This window comes from Lissotriton helveticus, chromosome 4_1 (assembly GCF_964261635.1).
Source record: "Lissotriton helveticus chromosome 4_1, aLisHel1.1, whole genome shotgun sequence".
Classification (NCBI taxonomy): Eukaryota; Metazoa; Chordata; class Amphibia; order Caudata; family Salamandridae; genus Lissotriton; species Lissotriton helveticus.
Genome location: NC_136063.1, coordinates 170,296,914 through 170,320,703, shown reverse-complemented (window position 1 = coordinate 170,320,703; position 23,790 = coordinate 170,296,914). Strand labels below are relative to the sequence as shown.

Here is a 23,790-nt window from a genome sequence, read left to right as displayed (position 1 = left end):
ATTGTTCGATAAGTGTGCCTTAGACACAAATAATTCATAATGTTAATAATGATTTACGTTGTATAGGATCATACGTGCCCTGAACAATGAGACTGCTATATTTATTAACTGTGCCCTCAGTGACGCCTTTCATCTTGCCTCTACTTCTAGAATGTCTTTGTTATTCATCCTCTCCTCACCAAAACATCATTTGTTAATGTATTCACTCATCCAGCCATTAATCCATTTAGTATTTCCTTCAGTTTTCCCTTCTAGTGATGTTATAGTATAAAGTGCACTGTGTTTCAAAGAACTATCAGGTCATTTTATTTCGTAATAGGTCGCTTTACCATTGCCCATAGGGGAGCCCTGCAGTATGAACGCCCCACACCGGTGCTGGGCAGCACAGCTTTTAGACTTTGGAGTTCCCTTGGCCCTCTCCTTCTCACGTAAAGTCATACAAAATATGAAACGAAGGCTCGGACAGTTCAGGGTCGCCAGTACCCTTGAATAAGACTGGACAAAACTGCATCTCCCCAACCAAGCTGAAATTTGTCTTGGCACGTCTTTCAAGTAGTAGTAGTAGTAACTTTAATCGATCAATAGATGATCATTCACATAAAAAACAACTCCCATCACACATTTAAAAGTAATAAATAGAAAAACATCATAGTTATAAAATGAAGTAAAAACAAAACATATACTTGTCATAACTAAAATATCTATAAAAGTAACCTCTTTAGTTCCAGGGCTAATTAATTTGTGGCCAGTCGAGAAAAATCACCAGTTATAAACATGGTCAGTTACAATCATCATTTCTGATTTAGAGGAAGGTCACTTCAATGAACAATCAATTCACAGCCATGCTACTTGCTATTGGGTGAACAGCAAAACACACAAGATGATGGACAGAATGTTGCACAATGGCAAAGATCTGGGTTTAATCCATCGTTATTTTTCTCACCAAGCCACCCCAGTTCAGACATGGCCATATGCAAATCAGTCTTGACCCTGTGCCTCATGGGAACAGTCCGGACTGAACTGCCAAGCCATGTCTTCCCTGGACCAGAATCAAGCATCCTAGGACCAGTTTCTGGATATTAGCCTTCATCAGCAAGGATAGCTTGAGTCCAGTGGCCTAGTGAGCACGGACCCACGTCTGGGCATACCCTTCCCACTAAGGGTGAACAGCAAAACACATACGATGATGGACGGAATGTTGCACAATGCCAAAACATTCCCCCCCCCCCGGTCACAGATCTGGGTTTAATCCATCGTTATTTTGCTCACCAAGCCACCCCAGTTCAGACATGGCCATATGCAAATCAGTCTTGACCCTGTGCCTCATGGGAATAGTCCAGACCGAAGTGCCAAGCCATGTCTTCCCTGGACCGGAATCAAGCATCCTAGACCGGTTTCTGGCTATCAGCCTTCATCAGCCAGGATAGCTTGACACCAGTGGCCTAGTGAGCACGGGACCCACGTCTGGGCATACCCTTACCACTTAGGGTAAACAGCAAAACACACAAGATGATGGACGGAAGGGTGCCTGTGCCGGCGCATGGCAGCTGTTTGTGCTCCAGCGCAGGGGAGAGCACAAGAATTCAACATATTATTGTAAATATGTTGCATTCCTGTGATTTGAAAGTTCTGCAGCGTGGCGCAGCCAAAGGAATTGCGGTGCCGCGCTGCGTCCCTTTCTTGTAAATCTGCCACAGGTTTCCTAATTAGTAACCGCAGGAAACACTACTAGCACCTGCCCCGCTCTTCAGCACGGCCGCTGGACGGCAAAGGCAGAGACCGCCATGGGCGGTAAAGTGCCTAGCTACGCCACTGTTCCTAGTAACAGTGGAATATCTTTTAAACGAGTCAATGTTTGAATATGGGAGGTTGGGAATTGCACACAAAATAATGCCGGTCCTAAAATCAAACTGTCCACCTTTACTGAATTTGGTAATTAAAATTGTGTCAAGTTATTCAATTAGGGTATTGTGTACGTCAATGATTATTGTAATATCATTTAAAAAAATCTAATTCCCCCGCCATACTATTAACAGGCTCATAAACAGCCAGAAGAAAACAAATCCACACAGCGACCTATCAGCCCCACCTCCCACCACCAAATAAATGAAAGGGCTGTAAAATAAACCTGGCGAATGTTGTAACAAGGCCTGCAATTAACTTTTTTTGTTGTGAAATGATTGTGTTCTCCTGCAAATGCTATTGCCGAAAAAAGTGCACCTCAGAAAGAAGTGCGAGTGTAATTACATTTAAAGAAAAAAAACTTGCATGAAATATGCGGCCATGTTTCGATCCAAAAACAAGTTGTTGCGTATTTGTTTGTTCTCCTATAAACGGTACGGGCATAAAAAATTACATTTTAGTAAAGTAATGTTTAGCCTCGCAAAATACGTGGATCTGGTACCTAGAAAAATACGTGGATCTGGTAAAGGTCGCACATACAGTTTAAACGTAATAAATTAATTTAAAAAATGCTGTTGCCCGACGTTTTTCAAGTATGCGGGCAGGTATCAGTCGAAAACAAGACGAAGACGCATCAGGCGAAGACATACAGTCCCACGGACAGTTTAAAGTACTTGTGCAAATATAATGAAACAACCAAAAATGCAGTTGCACGTGGTGTTTAAAGGATGGCGTAAGCCTGCCAGCATTTATTTTTTTTAATTTCTTTTATTTCCAAAAATGTTTATTAAAATATAGATATGCATATCAGCGGATACAGACAGTACAGAGTATGCAAAAAAGAAAGACATTTCGAATAGGGACTGAGGCAGTTAACAAGAGGCCACTTTCCTTGAAGGCAGGGCCTCCTGGAGAAAGGGCGCAGCAAATGTGACGAGATAAGTAGAGATTTGCAATGCTGTTTACATACGCTGCTAGAGCCGACACCTAAAAAGGACAAGATAAGATAATTTAAAGTTATGTAATTGGCGAGAGCAAAATACCAAAGCGCCAGACAAATAAAACACTGAACACCAGTCAAGCAGGGCGGGACCAAACAGCCGGGGTTACTGCCATTGAAAGAAGCAGCTGCGCACTGGTGTCAAATACAGAAAAATATTAATGTGGTGTATGTTTACCTGTTTTGCTGCATGAACAAACAAAATGGCATAAGAAACATAGGACAAAGTAATTGTAAAAAAATGGTTGAAAAGGGCGGGAAAAAAACATCGGCTGTACACAAGTGTAAATAGACTGTAGTTTACATGCTTTTATTGATTTAAGATGTGTGTAATCTGCCACAGTGTACACACAACACAGTTATTGTCTAGGAAACTGATTCAATGTGGTGTAGGCTAGGAAGGTCTTATATACAACACTTGCAGATCACACTGTCCCCCTATTTGTAGCCTGTCAACGGGGTGAGAAGGGTATAAATTATCGCTAAATTCAGTGGCGTCACAAAACTTAAGGCCCCCCCGCAAAGTAGCTGGAGGGCCCCCCCCCGCGCTCCAGACCCAGTCAGGCGTTCTTAGTGCCACACAGTGCTGGAGGGCCCTCCATGGTACGGGAGCTATTGTTACGCAACTACGTTTCAACACCCACCTCTTTTGGGCAGGGATCCGAATCCACTATCTCTATAAGGAGCCCATTCATTCCAGATTTTGTGTCACTACTTGGCCATTTAGACTCGCCTTTCCAGATTCATGAAATAATGAACACCCCGCATCCGCAGAAACAGAACTGGCGGAAGAGCCTTCTCCTACATCGCAGGCAAGGTCTGGAACGAGTTCCTCGTGAACATTAGACGCTCCCTGACCCTGCACTCGTTCAGGAAGGACCTCAAGACCTGGCTCTTCGACTGACCCGGAGCCGCTCCCCCCTTCCCCACCTCCAACTCCTTGAGACCCTCACAGGTGAGTAGCGCGCTTTATAAACCCTGGTTGATTGATTGACCCCTTCTTCCAATGCTCCAATGAAGGAGGATCCAACATCTGTCCAGTTTCGAGCAAAGTCCATCTCTGCAACCAAGAGACCAATCTATAACAGTCTGAGTTTGTAACAGTTTCTATCTTGATCAATAGAAATTAGACTACTTGGGATGTGACCAGCCCAACACCTATTCAAGCATCGACAGGAGCCCTTTCCGAAAAGCAGCAACAACTCCACAACCCCAGACCCTATGTACAAATTCCCATGTGCGGCTATGCAGGGAACTCATCAGACCCATTTCCCACAATTTCTGTTGGGTATGGTGTGTACAATAAAAGAAATTTAGTTGGCTGACCTGAAAATGTGATGCGAATACAGATTCCCAGAAAAGCACATGCCTCCCTCCATTCGCCTTCGTTGAGCAAACCTAGATCTCTCTCCCTCCCCACATGGAAGTGGGCAAAAGTGCCAAGAAAGTTATTTACTAATGTTGTATAGAGGTGCAAGACTTTCTCCAGTATTAGGGGTGTCTTTCATAGATTCACATGCCTGAATCATTCCCCGTCGTCGGAGTGGGAGTCCCACGGTACATAAAAAACCAATAATATGTCATAATAACATAGGAAAACCCAGTAATTCCCAACCAGGAAGTAAAATAGCCTAAGCTACAGGAGAAAAAACTTCCACACTCATGACTATCCTAGTCATTTTGTATAGTCCAAACTTCAGCCAATCAGGCGTCAGCACCCACCAGAAGGTTCTCCCCAGAGGCTCAGGCTCTCAGATTTTCTACCGCACGTCGTGTGAAGGGAGTCTCCCTGAGCTCTACTCAGTACTTTCTCTATTTTCCTTCTGGAATCTCGTGTTTTGAAGATGTCTTCCAAGAAATCTTTATTCAGACCTTGTGACACTTGTGGTAAGCTCCGGCTTTTTAAAGAAGATCCCCACAAGAAGTGCATTTATTGCCTTTATCCTGAACATCAAGTAAAGGACTGCAAGATCTGTAGAACCTTCCCTCAGAAGACCCTCAGGGACAGAGAGGGTCGCCTGCTTTTGTGGCTACAAAAACTTAAGGATTCGGATCATCCTGCTTCTGAGGTAGGCAGTATTGCCTCTGGGTCTACTTCGGCCTCTAGGAAGAGAGCTGCTGCTGAGGTGTTAACTTCTCCTGGGGCTAAAGTTGCTAAGAAACAACTACCAACTAAGGGGTCTGAGAGGTCTTCCACATCTAAGGCTACTCCCCCTGTTAAGGAGAAAGGTGGTCCATCTACGCCCTCGAGAAGATCCACCAAAATGTCACCTCAGACATCTGAGAAGATTTTACCTCAGATTCAGCCCTTGTCGACGACGACACCGTCGTCGACTCCTTCGTCGACGGAGATCCCCGTCGACGCTACATCCACGTCGACGGTAACCTTTTCATCTCCTAAACCACAGGTGATTATGTCAACGGCGTCTTCGTCGCCGATGATTGTCTATGTCTCTGTTAGACCTATCTCGTTGATGGCAGGGTCTTCCTCTTCTGCCATCGTCGTCGCCCCGTCGACGGCTGCTCTGATGAAGATTCCGTCGATGACACCGTTGACGACGACATCGTCGACACTTGCTCTTCCGTCGACGAAGAAACTACCGTCGACGGGCTCGTCGACGAGTACCACACCGTCGACGAAGACATCACCGTCAACGAAGGCACCATCGTCGATGAAGACGAAGTCAATACCGTCGACGAAGCCAATACCGTAGACGAAGCCAATACTGTCAACGAAAACACCACCGTCGACGGAACCATCATTGTCGACGACGATCTCTGCACCGTCGACGATGACCTCGTCGTCGTCTAAACCCAAATCCAAGTCAACGAGTCCTTTGGTGAACCGACCGTCGACGCCGCAGCTATCCTCTTGTACCACTCTGCAAGTGTGGTCGCCGTCTACGGTTTTTCTGTCGACGCCCAAACCGTCTTTGCTCCAGAGACGTGGTTCCACCTTGGAACAGTTATCACCTCTGCATTTTTCACCACAAAGGGTACCTCTGTAGGTTCTGAACAAGCTTCTTGACTCTGAAGACAGTGAGGAGGATTCTGTCATTGGAGAAACCTTTGGAACGTCGACAAGTCCTTCCGAGCTGAACATAAAGTATCAAGAGGACGATCAGGACGATCAACATTCACCTGAGCTAATGACATTATAGGAAATGAATGTCCCTGCAGCTCAGGTGCCAATTGAATTGCTCACCAATCTTCAATGCATGCTGGACGACTATTACAGGCGTTTTCCGCCATCAGAATCTACAGGCTCTTTGCCTCCTACACCTGCAGTGGAAACGCCTTTACCAGACTCCAGACCTCCAATGTCTCCTCCTCCTCCTACACCGTCCAACCAGCCGGACAAACAACATTCTTCTGACGAAGAAGAAAGAGAGGAAGGAGAGGTTGATGCCAGGTCCGTTATGTCGGAGTGGAATGATTACCAAGTACAAACTCCTTCTCCATCTCCGGCTACCTCGGATTCACCACCAGTGGACGTGGGTGGATTCCACCTTCTCATGGAGCGAGCTACAAAGCGCTTCCATATAGACATAGGAATGTTTTCTGTATGATTTTATAGACCAGCCAAGAAAGCAAGCAAAATCTATACCTATTATAGACTTCATCTGGCAGGAAGGTGTTAAGGTCATGTCTACCGCAGCTTCCATACCTCCGGATCGATAAGAAATATAAGGCACATGCAAAATCTCCTGCTTGCCTTATAGGGCAACCAAAACTGGATTCAGTCATTGTTCAAGCGGCCCAGAAGAGATCTAGGAAACCTTCTTCTCCAATTGCAGCCCCACTGGATAAAGATGGCAGACGCTTGGATGCCATTGGTAAACGTGTGTCAACGAGGGCAGCTACCACGGTCCGGGCTGCTAACTCATTGGCCATCCTGGGCAGATATGACCGGCAGATGTGGTCGGATATTTCCCCATCCATAAATCTACCTCCTGAGCCTTCGAAATCTGAGGCGCTGACAATCCTGCAGGAAGGGGAAAGAATCTCGGCTGAGATAATCGATCATCGGCGGTTGATGTTGCCTCAACTGGGTTCAGGCAATTGGCTGGTGCTGCTGTCTTGCGTAGACAGGGGTGGCTACGATCCACTTCATTCCGTCAAGAAGTACAAACGAAGGTATTAGATATGCCGTATGACGGAGAGTTTCTGTTTGGCCTGCAAGTGGAGGAAGCCTTGCAGACTATTAAAAAGGATACAGAAACAGCAAAATCCTTGGGCACCCTGCAATTTCGTAAACCGCCCTTTCGAGGAGCGAGAGGACGTGGATCTTCCTCCAACAGAGGTGGATATACACAACAATCTTCCTACAGGCAGGGAAATCAACGCTACCAAACCCAGCGCTATCAGTCCTACGGCCAACGAAGAAATAATTATTCCCAGAACAGGGGAAAACCGGCCTACCGCAGAAAGAACAAACGTCAATGAGACTTATCACCTGCCACCGCTACTGCCCCACTCTCAGGTAAAAATTGGAGGACAAATATCAAAATTTTACTCAAAATGGTCATCGATAACATCGGACAGGTGGGTTCTGGACATTGTGGCCAGGGGCCATGCCCTAGAATTCGAACAGTTTCCTCCAAACGTTCCACCGAAAGGTCCACCTCCAGCTCATCTAAGAGAGCTCTTTGTCCAGATCAATTTGATGTTGAAAAAAGGAGCAATCGAGAGAGTTCCTCAAACTCAGAGGGGAACAGGATTCTACTCCAGATTTTTTCAGGTAAAGAAGAAATCCGGAGAATGGCGTCTGATTCTGGATCTCCGTGCCCTAAACAAATATCTAAAGAAGCTAACATTCAGAATGTTGTCACTACAAGAAATACTGCATCTTCTAGCAGCTGGAGACTACATGGCTACAATGGATCTCCAAGACACGTATTTCCACATCCCCATCTTACCTCGCCACAGAAAGTTCCTGCGATTCAGAGTGGCTGGCAGGGATTATCAATTCAGAGTTCTTCCCTTTGGGCTGCGCTCGGCACCCAGAGTGTTTACAAAGGTTTTGGCCCCGGTGGCGGCGCACCTCTGGCTGGAGGGGATACAAATATTCCCATATCTAGACGACTGCCTTATCAAGGCCAGTTCCTACGAGGACGCAAACAATCATGTACAGCAGTGTCTAACCCTCTTTCAGTCTCTGGGTCTCTCCATCAACATCAGCAAATCCCAGTTGATACCGTCACAAAGACGGGCTTTCCTGGGAGCAACTTTAGACACCCAGCTGCTCCAAGCCTTCATCTCGGATGAGAGACAAGACAAGATACGGAACATGGCTCAGGATCTACTTTCAAAAAAGTCAGTTTCAGTCTGACGGTTCAAATCCTTTCTGGGGATGGTATCGTCTTGCATTCCATTAATACCGAATTGCCGACTCAGAATGAGGCCTCTTCAGGAGGAACTCAGCTTACAATGGCTGCAGGTCTCTCGCTCCTTCGAGGATCTCATCAAGATTACTCCTCGCATTCGGGGTTCCCTCCTCTGGTGGTTACAAGTAAAGAATCTTCGACAGGGCTGTGCGTTCCTTCAGAATGCGGCAAGCTTTACGATCACCACGGACGCATCCTTTGAAGGCTGGGGAGCTCATCTTCAAGGGCTGACAATCAGCGGCAAATGGAGTCCACAGCAAAGATGTTGGCAAATCAACTGTTAGAGCTGAGAGCCATCTTCCTTGCACTCAAAGCATTTCGTGCAATCATCCAAGGAGCCACTGTGTTGGTGCGCACAGACAACACAACAAGCATGCACTATGTCAACAAACAGGGAGGAACAAGATCAGCTCGCTTGTCTCAAGAAGCCCAGGACCTGTGGGCATGGGCAATACGACACAGAATCAATCTTCAGGCGGTTCATGTTCCTCAAACAGAGAACGTCCTTGCAGACACTCTCAGCAGGACAACAGTGTCTACTCACGAGTGGGAGCTTCATCTGCAGACGGTAGATCGGATCTTCCGACAGTGGGGTCATCCAGATCTAGTCCTCTTTGCTACCAAGAACAACAGCAAATGCCGGTTCTTTGCAAGTTGGCATCCCCACAAAGACTTTCAGGGGAATGCATTTTCGATAGACTGGTCTCTGATATATGCGTACGCTTTTCCACCAATACCACTGGTTCCCAGAGTCCTGAGAAAGATGAAGAAAGAACCGTGTCGGCTGATTCTCATTGCTCTCAGATGGCCTCGCCAATACTGGTTCACCGAGCTCCTTCTCCTATTGCACTGCGAACCGATTCAGTTGAATCCGATTCCGGACCTACTTTCCATTCAGGACGGTCAGATTTACCATCCGGACCCGACATCGCTGAGATTAGCGGCCTGGCGCCTGAGTACCTTGAGTTCGCCCATCTAAACATTCCTGCGGATTGCAAGGAAGTTCTGGCCAAAGCAAGAGCGCCTGCTACCATAAAGACGTACAGTCTCAAATGGAAACGTTTTTGTATCTGGTGTCGTACGGCTGGACTTCATCCTTTTTCAGCAAGTCCAGAGGAAATCTTCCCTTTTTTCTTTCATCTAGCAAGATCGGGTTTGTCTCATGCAACCCTGAAAGTTTTCCTGGCAGCGATTTCAAGATACCGACAAGATGGGACCACTTCTCTTTACTCGTCAAGAATTATACAACAATTCTTTAAAGGCCTGTTTAGAATGTTCCCTCCAGTACGTCGTCCACCTCCATCGTGGCATCTCAATGTAGTGTTAGCGCAACTTATGCGCCATCCCTTTGAACCTATCCACAGAGCCGATTTGAAATTCCTTACGTGGAAAGTGTCACTTCTTTTGGCTTTGACTTCCTCTAGAAGAGTCAGTGACATCCAGGCTTTTACGGTTCATCATCCTTTCTTACAATTCACAAATGACTCTGTGGTGCTCCGCGCTAATCCAAAATTCATACCCAAGGTGCCTTCAGATTTCCATCTAAACGAACCTGTAATTTTAAAGACATTCTTTCCTAATCCACAATCGCCTGCGGAAAGGGCATTGCATACTCTGGACATTAAGAGATGTCTAAAGTTCTATTTGCAAAGAACATCTACTTTATGCAAATCTGATCAACTGTTTATCACTTATGGTACAATTTGTAAAGACCAAGCAGTTTCTAAGCAAACAATTGCAAGATGGATTTCTGCAACCATTGCTTTTTGCCATGCACAAGCAGGAAGACCTCTGCAAGCAGCTCCTAGAGCGCATTCTACGAGGGCAGTGTCTTCTTCAACGGCCCTATTCGCTGGAGTCCCTCTTCAGCACATCTGCAGAGCGGCAACCTCGGCCAGTCGGCATACTTTCACCAAACACTACTGTTTGGATACGGCCGGTGAGACCGATGCTTCAGTGGGTCGAGCAGTTCTACGAAATCTTTTCAACTAAGGTGAGCCTCTATTCCCACCTCTTAATACTGCTGTCAGACGCTTGCTATGTTTCTTATTGTGCATATGCTCAAGTAATTGCATTTTATCATGCTTTTAATGCTGCATTATTTACATATTGCATGGTTATGTGTTATTCATATTTGCAAGCTTGAGCTACTATTAGCGTCTGCCAGACACGGATATGTACTGCTATCTACTCTGATTCAGGCATGTGAATCTATGAAAGACACTCCTAATACTGGAGAAGAACAATAGTTACTTACCTGTAATCTGTGGTTCTCCAGTATTGGTGTCTTTCATAAATTCACATGCAACCCGCCCACCTCCCCTCAGAGGTTCTTAGGCTACATAGGTTTACCATCACTCCTTGCGAGAAAATCTTAGAGCCTGAGCCTCTGGGGAGAACCTTCTGGTGGGTGCTGTCGCCTGATTGGCTGCAGTTTGGACTATACAAAATGACTAGGCTAGTCATGAGTGTGGAAGTTTTTTCTCCTGTAGCTTAGGCTCTTTTACTTCCTGGTTGGGAATTACTGAGTTTTCCTATGTTATTATGGCATATTATTGCTTTTTTATGTACCGTGGGACTCCCACTCCGACGACGTGGAATGATTCAGACATGTGAATCTATGAAAGACACCAATACTGGAGAACCACAGATTACAGGTAAGTAACTATTGTTCTTATACATCTGAAACTCTTCTGGCGGGAGTTTAGCCTCTAAAGGGGCAAAGTTATGGAGGACTTCATGTCGTCCCTAATCATAGATGTCAATTCACCAACATGCCGGGTGTAGTGGAAGTGATATCACATGCCCTTTGACCTTCACTTTCCCTCACACACACATGCTTACACATACACAAATAAACACGCTCTGCTTACACATACACATTCAATAATACACGCTCTCTCACATAAGCACACACTCACCCGTAAGCACGCACACAACACGCATTTAAAATAATGTTTTTTTACTTACCTCAGCTGTCATATAACTGCTATTTGTACTTCATTTTCTATAACCCTAATAGTGAATTATGCAATATTATTCATCATTAGTACAATAAAAAAACTGACAGAAAACAAGGAGAGTGTAGACCCCACCGACCTCCATAAAGATGAGCTGCCCCAGCCTTCCTGGCACTGATTTCACTACCTCTGAGGCCTGGGGTGCACAAAGGCAGGGCCAGGGATCGCAAGGGGCCAGCCAGTGGTCGGAGTAGTGATCCCTGGTGATCCCTAAATGATGTCCATGCTCCTAATCTAGAGCCACAGCGCATGTCACAAATGTAAGTATTTGAAAAATTGGAAGTTATGATGTTTAAATTCCTACTGTAGTGTTGCAAAGGACTTTATCACTGTCCTGGCCATGGCATTGCCAGTTTGGAGATCCCTATGGTGTCCCATTATCAGAATCCCTAACGGTCCGCCACTTGTCGGAGCCAATCTCTGGTCCATAAAGGTGCTTCTTTGGTAAGTTTATGTTTTCACCCCAGGGCTTTGGTTGTATTGTACCATGTCTGAAGGCCACACTAGTAGCATGTGGAAGAGAAGGAAAAGAAATTCCTCCATATAGGAGATGCCGCAGCAGTGTTGCCTGCCTAGCCCATTTTCTGATGCATAAGCCAGGTTCTCCGGTATCATACCATCACTTATTTATTATCATGAATTGTGCCACTGTGTAGTATGAGGTGATATCAGGTGCTGTAATGCCCAGAGGCAGCACTATTCTAAAAGCACTAAAGTAAACGAATCCTTCTACATAACACAATGAGCCCTCTGAAGAGCAACGCTCAATGTATCTGTGGTGGGGGAAGGGTTTCTAGGGTGTTGTAGCCTTATTCTATTCTGGTAATGATGAAAAAATATATATTTAGCATTTTTTTCCAATCTGATGGTGTTAAGAGCATGGCTTTGAAAATCAACGTGAACGTCAACCAGCCTCATGGATGGGGTATTGGAGCTCATGTCCAGTAATGCCAAGCCAAGACAAAGCAGGTTTCTGAAAAGACCATGGGTTAACATTCTTCAATGCGTACTTCCAGTGTATCCAAGAGGGATAAGACTGCTTTACAAAAGTAGCACCCTTTAAGGTCACACACCAACCCGGAGAAAGGACATAAACCGGCAGTGCCTAACACCAGTCGTTACAGGTGATTCACCCTGGAGGTATGAAGTGGGGATAATGGAGTGTCAGAGAAGTTCAGAGAGGAGTGTTTCTGTCACTAAATGAAACCCTACCCACCCGTTCCCTTTTTGTTTACCCCCAAGTTACCATCATCTTGATGGCAGTGTAATGTACTAGAACGATTTTCCCCTGTAGTTCGGTCTTTCTTTCATTGGGAAAATATCTGTAAGAGTCTGACGGCTAGTTTTCTGGTTTCTGGCCAAGATTTAGGTTCTACATCTCATGGCAGGAAAAGAACAACTGCACTAAGATAAAAATATCTACAGGCTTATTTTAAATCACTCATTTTGACTCATGAGTGGGTTGAAGAACAACTAAACAGATTGGGAAAAGAAATGTTTCATTTAAAGGGTATAGATATTTATCTAACACAACTAGCATTTGCAAAGATGTATATCTGAACCTGGCTGAGGTGCTACTAATCACCAGGGTCATAGATCAATCCACAATACCCGAAACCCTTCATAGAGGAGCCTTACAAAACATTATATGGCTTCACTGAAATGCGATATAGATGATGCATCACTGACACACATGTTGTGGAGCTGCCCCAAACTAGGCTATTACTGGACTACTATTAATGACTCGCTCATGGACGCAGGTGCTTTGATACGGACGCTCACCCTGAAATACACGCTCCTAGGGTTGGGCCCGGCAGCGCGTAAGAGGAGCGTAGCAACACGTTTTCCTGATGTAGCCATGTTACTTGCGAAACTTGCCATCACGATGAGGTGGAAGTCTCCCAGGCCACCTGACCCCGAATTATGGAAAACAGAAGTGATACGTTGGGGCAGGGCAGAGGGTGAGGCGCTGCAGCGTGAAGAACGAAGAGGTCTCAGGAAAACACCGATCTCACTGGACTGGTTTACCATTCTGGGGAGGTTCGAGGCAAGGGGTGATGATGAGTCTGATATTTCAATACCGTAAACTGCAATGTGTCCTGCTGTCGGTGGGCTTCCATGTGGCATGCGCAAACTTGTTGCACTAGACTGTAATACGGGATACCCCGTGATACTATTGCTTATGCCACTGACTGGTTGTGTAAAAATGCATATTTGCTCAGATCTGTTCGTTGGGTGCGACCTGGTACTAACTGATGTATACGTACGTACAAGAGAGTGTTTAGGGTGGGATTTCTTATTGTGGGTGTCGGGAGGGAGTTCTTTCACTTCTTAAGGGGTTTGTTCAACTACTTGAAACTACAACAAAAGTTAAACTGTATAATGCACCTATTGTTATTGAGCCCGGAGGAGCTTCATTACTTCAAGATATGTCATATGATAACGATTCTGTACTGTTGCTTTAAACACTCTGCCAAAAAAACAGATTTTTCAAAAAAAAAATATGGCTTCACTGAATTTCTATTTCACTGCAAAAATAAATAGCTCTTAACTCATACTGCTAGGAGAATAATAATGTGAAAACCCTATGAAACGATGTGTGTTTAGTACAATAGCGAGCCGCTTAAGTGCGGATGTTCTAAAAATGAAGCGCTCTCCATTAACAGCTATGTTGTATTGTGTGGACATATCAAGACAATTGTGGATAGTGTTGTAAGAGATAAAAAGCTTACAAGAGCAGGGATTCGGAATGGAGAATTGAGGGTGCCAGGACACAAGAGTTAGGGATTTGGAATGGAGAAGTGAGGTTGCCCAGAAGCCCCAGATTTGTATGGTAAGAATGCTAGGACGGGATTTAGAAAATATTTGGCCAAAATTACATACAACTGGATATTGAGATCAGGCATTATCCATGCTAAAATAAGATAAGATGATTAGCAACAAGATGATGCCTGACCTCTACGTGTCTATTAAGGAAAGAGGAGTATGGACAAATTGCTGTGATTCTGGGCAAATCCCTTAAACCCTGTACCTCAGATCCCTTAGTAGAAAAAAATGCTTTGAAAGTGCAAGATGACAGTAACAACCACAATATTTATAATATATGATTCACATTTTATAGACAACATCAATGATACCATACATGACAAATGGAAAAGGGTTGGTGGAATCAATGCCTTCTCTGGGGACTAGAAGCATACCACTGACAAGGTACTGACTCCCAAGTCAATATAACTGTTTTGGATTGTTCTCTCCTTTGCGAACCATGGTGACAGTTTCAGGAGCTGCAGGCAGAGGTCCAGGTCCACTCTCACAGAAGCTTATCAAAATTGGACAACATACTTTTTTTTAAAGCAGTGCCATTTCTTTAAGAAACGTGGGCTGCTTTGAAAAAAGAAATCCATTTTGAACTTGTTTCACAGGGTGATGGTTAAAATTTGATATGCGGATGTAGTACCAAACAATTTCATAATTATATGTTATGCTTGTTACACAAAATTCCAGAAATTATGCTATTACTCCACGGTACGTAATTACATGCAGGTTGCGATAAACATTTAGTACAAGCGCATGGGAACTATGATAGCAACAACAATTAGAGTCACTGCTCTTTGCAGCACTTGCATTTTTGGTACTATTTTTAGCACCAAACATGTCCTTTTGCCTAAAATGGAAATGAACAGTGGAGCCTCCTCCACTGTGGCGGAGGAGCGTCGCCCCACTGCTTTTGTGCAGTGGCAGCGAAGGAAATATAAAATGATAATAACTCAAAGTTAATATAATTTTATATTTCCTTTGTGGGTGGGCAGGTGGGTGGGGTTGCTCTGCTCTTGGAGCAGTCCGGGGGAGGAGTGGTTTACACTCCTAAGTGTGCAATGACTGTTTGGTCGGCACTCTCGGGCCACCCACACCAGGCATGCGCACTTTCCATGTTCTCCATGCAGACTGCATTACAGCCTGCATGGAGAAAATGCCCAGGCCCTCATTCCCTGGTTGCGCGTCGAACCAGGATGCTCAAAACCAATCACAACACTGCATTGCATCATTGTGATTAGTCAGGAGCGCTTGGGTGCCTACCAATCACACTGCTGCATTGCCACATTGTGATTGGTCAGGGGAGCCTGACTGTTCTTCCCGGCTACCTGTCCCAGGAGGAGAGCAGGAGCAGAGGGAGATGCAGGAACGGTGGCAAGGTAAGTGAATAAATATTTTTCTCTCTATTTTTAGCCCCAAATATGTCCTTGTGCCTAAAATGGAAATGAACACTTTCCCCGTTCTCCATTCCCGCTGCATTACAGCCTGCATGGAGAACATGCCCAGGCCCTCATTCCCTGGTTGCGCATCGAACCAGGATGCTCTAAACCAATCACAACGCTGCATTGCAGCGTTGTGACTGGTCAGGGGAGCCTGGGTGCCAACCAATCACAACACTGTATTGCAGCGTTGTGATTGGTCAGAGGAGGCTGATCATTATTCTCAGCTTCCTGACGCAGGAGGAGAGCAGTAGCAGAGAGAGAAGCAGAACCGACTGCAAGGTAGGTGAATCATTTTTTTTCTCTATTGCTCACCCCTGAACCACCCCCTGCCGTACCCGCCCGCCACCCTCGAGTCATGCTGGCCGCCGCTGGAAATGAAGACTAACTTCGTACTAAAATATAGCTCTAAATGCCAGTTTTGCATTTTGAGTAATCTTTCCTAAATTTCTCGTAATTACACATAACCAAATAAAGTAAACTTCGCACACTTTTAATGGTTTGCTTTCCCTTGCAGGGCATCATCACTGTGTAGCCAAACTGAGGTAATCAGAATTTGCAATCTGCCTACTGAACATTAATTAGGCATTTCATCCTTTTGCCCCCTGTGATTCCTTATTTTGCAAATAGATATATTAGTACTTAGGTCGCATCACAAAATAAGCATCACACTTTTAGGAGCAAGCTATTTGAGGAGGGAGAGTTTCCCTGCCGCTGGCTAGTAGTACTTCTGTACTTCTAACAATTGGGGTTGATTTTCACGCCTTGGAAGCACCACGTCAGTCTGGACATCACCCATGTAGCAGTAACGGACTCCACTGACTATATACCTAAAGTTGACTAGCAAACGTGATAAAAGTGCCTGGCTTCAGGTAAAATAGAAAAAAACTATGCACATCCAGTGCTGCTTAGTAGTCATTAATCACAGACGCAAGTAGAATGGATTACATCCTTGCAGTGAGGCACATTTCAGCGCCTTGGCGAGCTAAAACTGGCCCTGAAATAGCCTATTTTTTTACCTTTGAATCTGTGCCTGCCCATTTACTTAAGTCTACACAAGTATGTCACCAAACATTGCTCGATAAACTTATTTTTCACAGGTTTGAAAAGTGACAGGGGTCTATGGTTTCCGAGAAGTAAAACCGTATGTGTCAGTGATCCAGTAAATCATCTACATCTCCTTAGGCCCATAAAGTCAGGTGTACTCTCTCTGCAAAGACAAAACAGTCCTTCACATCGGCCTTTCTAGGCTGTAATTCAAGCCCAGCAAGGACAGGTCTGAATTTGTACATCCAGCCATTTATTGGCTCCCTGCTCCACAAACAACACCAAATTCATTTTACTTCCACTAGTGAATGGCCGAGTTCAACAAACAGAACAAACACAGACTGTAGATTCCCGAGGGCTGCAGCACAGGAACCACGCAGACAGCTGCTCTGAGGGCCCCCTAGCACCACGGGGGCTGCGGGGGCCTGTGTTATGCCACTGGCTAAATCCCGGTCCATCGCAAAGTATGCTTAGGTCAAATGGAGAAGTTTAAATTCCTCCTCAATGCTTGCTTGTTTACTTTTGCTCGTAACCAGTTGCAAGATTTGAACAAACATTTGCAATGTAATGGGTCTCGCATTTATGAGAGTTTGAGCTATTGACATTGTAAATAACAATGCCTTTTATGTATGTCTTGTTTTTAAAACAGATAATTAAAGGCATTGTAATTTGCAATGCCGATAGCATATACTCTCGCACATGAATTGCATTACAAATGCGTGCTATAAAAATATAAAAAGCGTTAGGGGAGAACGTGTCCTACCTGCAACAGCCGGCAGGACAATGCTATTTGAGAAAATAGTGCTTGGAGGCTGTAATTAAAGCCGGCGAGCAACAACACACGTAACGGGGTGTTGCGATGGGAGGTGACAAAATGAGACAAGGCGGTACTAAGGAGGGACTACTAAACCTTTTGACCAAAGAACAGCCACAGTTTACAGTGGGCAATAGCCCAAGGCATTGAAAAATGTGGGCAGAGCTTCAAGTCCCTACCTCAATACAGCATGCCTCACAGAGCAGCGCATGTGCTACCCAGGCTCGACCTAATTACAAAGGGGTGCGGGCAGACCAAGGAAGATGGGATAAAACAGACACCCCTTGCTCTGCAGTACGCACCTCATTTTAGGAATTCCCTCACGTGTGTTATTGTTTCATGTAATATTTCCCATAGAAATGCAAGTGACTGATAATAACACTCACTGTATCTTAATACAAAGAAACATGCTCCCCAGCACAAAGCACTGATCACAGTGGTATGTAACCTTTACAACAAAACTTTTACAACGACCTACCATTACAACGCAACTTTTACAACGCAAACTATTACAACGCATTGCTCTGGGGGGCGCTCTAGGATAGGGAATAGGTTAATTTACTATCCAATAACCTTCCCTACTATCCACGGGGACTGGAGTTGGAATAGTAAATTAAACTATTCACTATCCAGCACCCCAAAGCGCTATGCGTTGTAATGGTATGCGTGGTAAAAACCGCGTTGTAAAGGTAGGCGTTGTAAAAGTATGCGTTGTAACGTCATACATCCATCACAGTACTACAAACAAGCAACAACAGAGTAAACCTTTGATAGGAAGCCTCAAAGATGGGGAGCATCAACGGTGGGAGTAGAACAAGCATTGACTTGTCAAATGTGTGAGGCTGCTATGGTAAGAGACAAAAGCATCACCAAGATATGACCCAAAAACAATCCACCAGAGCCGGACTGGGAATCCAAAGCAGCCCTGGCAATTTTGTAGGACCAGCCCCTCGAGAAGGGGTGGGAGAGGGCAAGTGTGAAGCACTGCTGCTTTTGCCACTGGGGACTGACATTGCAGCACTGCTGCATAACCGGCCCCAAGTAAGAAATAAACGGCCGCCAGTGCTGCAAAACAAGCCCCCACCCTTCCAGGATCCCGGGAAAATACCCAGCCCAATCATCCACTCACTTTAAAATCAAACAAAGAAAAGAGCATCTTTGAATGCACAGCAAATGTGAAGCGATAAGCACAAGATGGATAGGCCAATTTACAGAGGAGCTAAGGCAAAACACAAACATGAACTGCTCTTAGAGAAAGAAGAAAGTAGTTTGTAAAACAAATGCTAAAATGGTGACAAGTGCATTCATTTAGTACTTAGTCTCTGTTCTCTGGGATGGCTAAACACAGAAGAGACATGACAAATGCATGCCATCGACAAATGAGGAGAAAGAATAGGACAGTGACAAGGGAGCCAGCAAATGGGAAGCCTATGGGCGGGCTGTAGCCCACACACTATATACAACATATATCGAAGACACAGCGCAAGCGCTGTCTAGCCAAGTCCTAAAAAGTAACTGGAAAAACTTTGTGAAAGTGAAGCTGTGGTTAATTTGTTAGAATATCCAAAACAACAAAATTAGGGAGTACAGAGGTAATGGATAGAATCCACCTCCAGTACAAAGTTTATAACACCGAGATTCTATCCGTACGTTATACCTATATCTCTTATGATAGGTCACGTGGAGTGCCTAAGTGTGGGGATGTTGATCTGGTAGATGTCCCGGAGGAACACTATGTGTTTTTAGGTCTCGTGACCTACAATGCGCGCAAGCGCATTGAGGGATCGAGAATTCAAGTGCTCGAAATCCTCGTCAAACCAAGGGCTTCGTTCCTTGCAGTTTTCTTGAAGTTCACGTGGCCACAGGCACGCGCTTTTGGGCCATAAACTCTGTTCCCCACAGCCTTACATTCATTTCTCCTCCCCCTCCCCAGCCAGCTTCCCCCAGGCCGTAGCAGCACTCCTCCCACACTCCCATACTTCAAAGGTTTATCACTTCACACGGCCGCAAGCCGTTCAAGGCTTATCACTTCACACGGCCGCAGGCCGTGCAACCAGAGCACTTCAGTTGGTGCGCAGCCCCCCTCCCAGCACTGCCTTGTTACTCTCAGCAGCCAACTTTCGTTTCATGGTGGAACAAACCTCACTGATAACTATCGTCAATTGTAGCGAACAACACCAGGTTCAACTTGTGACTTCAGGCGCTACACGCATCTTTGCAGGGTGTGTGCACAACCTAACACCATTTTTTGTAGCTACCTTTACGAGTATCATTGGGTATTACGACCCTGTCTACGTGCCTTGAAGTAGCATCCTGATGGCTTAAGGCGCTTGCTCACAAGTCCGCACTCAATGCACTCTCTTATCTTCTCCTTCCTGCTACCCAGGCTCCGCATTTCACCCATTGAAATAACTTTAGAGCAGCATAAAAGGGTATACAAACAAAGTAATGTAACTAAACAGAACATATATTCTTAACTAAATGTGGCATATACATGGATAATATATGGAACGTATGTAAGCATAACATACCATATGTAGAGTGCAGAGTGCAGATTCAGAGTGCAGTGTGCAGAGTGCAGATTGTGAGTGCAGATTGTGAGTGCAGATTGTGAGTGCAGATTCAGAGTGCAGATTCAGAGTGCAGATTCAGAGTGCAGATTGTGAGTGCAGAGTGCAGATTGTGAGTGCAGAGTGCAGATTCAGAGTGCAGATTCAGAGTGCAGAGTGCAGATTCAGAGTGCAGAGTGCAGATTCAGAGTGCAGAGTGCAGAGTGCAGGTTTAGAGTGCAGAGTGCAGAGTGCAGATTCAGAGTGCAGATTCAGAGTGCAGAGTGCAGATTCAGAGTGCAGAGTGCAGATTCAGAGTGCAGAGTGCAGATTCAGAGTGCAGATTCAGAGTGCAGAGTGCAGATTCAGAGTGCAGAGTGCAGATTCAGAGTGCAGATTCAGAGTGCAGATTCAGAGTGCAGAGTGCAGATTGTGAGTGCAGAGTGCAGATTGTGAGTGCAGAGTGCAGATTCAGAGTGCAGAGTGCAGATTCAGAGTGCAGAGTGCAGAGTGCAGATTTAGAGTGCAGAGTGCAGATTTAGAGTGCAGATTCAGAGTGCAGAGTGCAGATTCAGAGTGCAGAGTGCAGATTCAGAGTGCAGAGTGCAGATTCAGAGTGCAGATTGTGAGTGCAGATTGTGAGTGCAGAGTGCAGATTCAGAGTGCAGATTCAGAGTGCAGATTCAGAGTGCAGATTGCAGATTCAGAGTTCAGAGTGCAGATTCAGAGTTCAGAGTGCAGATTCAGAGTTCAGAGTGCAGATTCAGAGTGCAGATTCAGAGTGCAGAGTGCAGATTCAGAGTGCAGATTCAGAGTGCAGATTCAGAGTGCAGAGTGCAGATTCAGAGTGCAGAGTGCAGATTCAGAGTGCAGAGTGCAGATTCAGAGTGCAGATTCAGAGTGCAGAGTGCAGATTCAGAGTGCAGAGTGCAGATTCAGAGTGCAGAGTGCAGATTCAGAGTGCAGTTTCAGATTGCAGTTGCAGAGAGAACTCAGCAGCACCACCACAGCATCACTCAGCAGCACCACAGCATCACTCAGCACCACCACAGCATCACTCAGCACCACCACAGCATCACTCAGCACCACCACAGCATCACTCAGCACCACCACAGCACCACTCAGCGCAATCCCAGCATCACTCAGCACCACCACAGTATCACTCAGCACCACCACAGCATCACTCAGCACCACCACAGCATCACTCCGCGACATCACAGCATCAATCTGTGCAACCATTCAACAACAACTGGCTCAATTATGTTCTCTCAATGTTTCAAGCTTTATTACAAATGTCACAAAAAGATGTTATTTCACTTCTGTTCTTGGATTTTCATCACAATAAAATACACTGAACATAATCTTCACAAACGTTATTTACAAAAGTTTAAGCTATTGCCAATATAAATTACAATCACTTTTATTTAAGTATTAATTATTTAAAAAAATTAAAAGCCGTTGCTATTTGTAATATCAATACATCTAAGTCACGTAAATACAAAACATGTTGCATTACAAATGCTATAGTCGTCACATGTGCGAAAGTTATAACTATTGGCATTGAAAATGACAAAGCTATTAATTTAGCTATTTTCAAAATCAACACATAAATAAAAAAATTGTCATTTACAAGACCAATAGCGCAAACTTTCATAATGCGAGACCTATTGCATTGCAAATGCTTGTTTAAAATACCCCTCACACACTAAGAATCTCATAGTGTCATGCTTCATCACGGGGGTCTTCCCGTCCCTCTACGGGGCGGGGCGTGCTGCGACCGACGACTACGTGGGAGCACTGTATTTTGTGATAGGCTATGTGTTGTGTATGGAAATGGGAGCGGTAGGGAATTTGGTGATTAGGAGAAAAAAGTGTTTAAAAGTTTCCTGGCTAGTAGAAAAATAAATTTTATTAGCTTCTCCAGCTGAAAATGTTAAAAAGGGGTTAGGTAGGGTGTTTTTAATATGCCCTCCCTGGTCGACATGTTTCGTAAGCAGACCCCTGCTTTACTCATCAGGACCATGTGTGATCCCTACTACACTCAAGCCAATCTAAATATGTGTAATAAGCCTATTGTCCTAAAACAGATTGCAAAAATAAGCAAATCTGTTTTTCAAAAAAAGGGGTTGGTTGCCCCTTCCCAAAAAATTAGCCAATGGCCATCTGAAAAATAAAAGCAGAAAAACACATATTTGTATCTTTGCTATTAATCAACACATCCAATGCTCGATATGGAATAGGTATTCACAAGCACAACATAGTGGTACATTTCTTTTTCATGTGATATATTTTTCAGTGATCTATATGTGATATATTTTTCATATTAGGAAAGTAATTCTCTCCTGTTCACAAGGTGCTGCTAGACAATTGTTGATCCTTGCTTCCATTCTTGTTATCCCCACACTTAGGCACTCCATGTGACCTATCATAAGAGATATAGATATAACGTACGGATAGAATCTCTGTGTTAATTTGTTAGAAGACACACATTGTGCTTGAAAAAAGTAATATAAACATTTTCAGATCAGGGGATGTTATATTTATAGCACAAAACCATTACCCACTGCAATTTTCCAGTGATGGTGAGTAACACAGCCATAATCCCACTCTCCACTCTGTTGTTCCTCCCCTCACATGTTAAGGAACACGCTGGGCATGGCCAAATGACATGCTAACTCATGGCCTTGTAAAGTGAACTGCAACAGCTTGGATCAAAGTGCAGTTCTTAACCATAATTCATCTTGAACAATGGTTTTCAATATGTAACGGTGCACATTAAACTTGTTTCTCTTTTACTACCAGATTCCTTCAATGTGTGCAATGCATTTCCCTTCCAAGTAAGACCTTTATAACATAGGGTAGGAGTTTTAGAAAGGGAAGATCTAACTTCCAAGTGTAACATTAAACCAGGCCTCAGTGATCCAAAATTTCTCATTATAAATCACAGGTGCTCAAGGATGTCTAAGTAAGACTTGTCAAAGAAGCGTTCTGTTTCAATGTTGGCCTCCTTCTCACAAAGACTAAGGAAGTGATATTTCATCACAAAAGTTTGCGAATAATGGATTTTGTTTATAGGTATTGATTCATTACGATCTACAAATATTTACCATTGATGGGGTGGAGTTGGAATGTATTTTGTGTGTGCGCCTTCACTAATCAAACTGAGAAAAACAAAAACTTGATGGGTGGCTACCAGGCGAGGTGCACTCTGGGTAAGAATGCAACCAAATCTGGACCTGTGTCAGCCACTTTGGGCGTCATAGGTAGAGTGCAGCTCGAGTCTAATGGCACAGTGAGCACGTAACCCACATCTGGGCACATCCATAACACACAGGGTGTTGCATGGTGGGTGGCTTGAATTAATCTCCACCACTGATGATTACTTTGGCCTGCAATCCAGAAAATTGCTTTTCTGCCCTCAGAATAAATGACTGTCACCATGGCCTGGCCCCTACCAGAGACCTCAACAAAAAAGGCGGGCTGCCTGCCAATCTCAATATCCTATGTCTGTCAAGGAGAGCTGAGCCCAGCAACAATCGTTGATTGGTGGAAGGTGTGTTTTGAATAGCTATATATCTTATGACTTCAAAGAGCTCTGTGAGTAAGAGGCCTACAGTTTCTATGGCTTGATGGAGATGAGGTAGACAGACTGTTTTTTTTAGAATCTGCCTTACTCAGCATCACAGTTGCAGGTCCTGCTGTGAATGCTGCTGGTAGGAAAAGCAGCCCGAGTCCATGGAGCTACCCAAGATCCAAGATCAGAGAATCTTTGCCACAGCCCTGCTTGACGATAAAGAGAAAAGGCCCCATCAACCCAG

The 23,790-nt window shown here is 44.7% G+C and overlaps 1 protein-coding gene across 1 annotated transcript in view; it reads right to left on the bottom strand.

Moving 5' to 3' along the window:
• LOC144827089 (lymphocyte antigen 6E-like) overlaps window positions 1-23,790 on the bottom strand; it is an 81,086-nt gene that overhangs the window by 39,618 nt on the left and 17,678 nt on the right. The window lies entirely within an intron of this gene.